Raw genomic sequence first — 443 nt, 5'->3', positions numbered from 1 at the left:
TCCTCGAAGAATGTAGATTGAAATTTTTTATCTCAATCCCTCAATCCTTCGACTTTCTCAGACTGAGGATCTTTATTTTCGGCCAAAATCCTTCCCTTTCCCGGCCTCTCTCAGTCATATCTCTTCTTTTTCCTTTAGGTAATCCTAGGACTGGCCTTTTCCAATTCCAAAACTTTCCCCACGATCAACATTTTTCTTCTTCCATGTCTCCTCTCCCTGTATAGCCATTGTACATCAGACTTTGTGATACGCTGAACATTTTTTTCTGTGCAGTATCTACTCCTTCCATGCAGATATTCAAGTACTTTATGCTACGAATGACAATGTTTCGAATATTTGTGGGTAGAACTAGGTTTATTGCACTGAGGATTAGTGTGAATGTAGCACTTGCTTTTATTCTTTTGAAACATCCTTATTCACGAATTCCTTTGCCGTGATTTCCC

This window comes from Penaeus monodon, chromosome 28 (genome assembly GCF_015228065.2).
Source record: "Penaeus monodon isolate SGIC_2016 chromosome 28, NSTDA_Pmon_1, whole genome shotgun sequence".
Lineage (NCBI taxonomy): Eukaryota > Metazoa > Arthropoda > Malacostraca > Decapoda > Penaeidae > Penaeus > Penaeus monodon.
The sequence above is the reverse complement of the archived record's forward strand: the minus strand, read 5'-3'. Positions refer to the sequence as shown.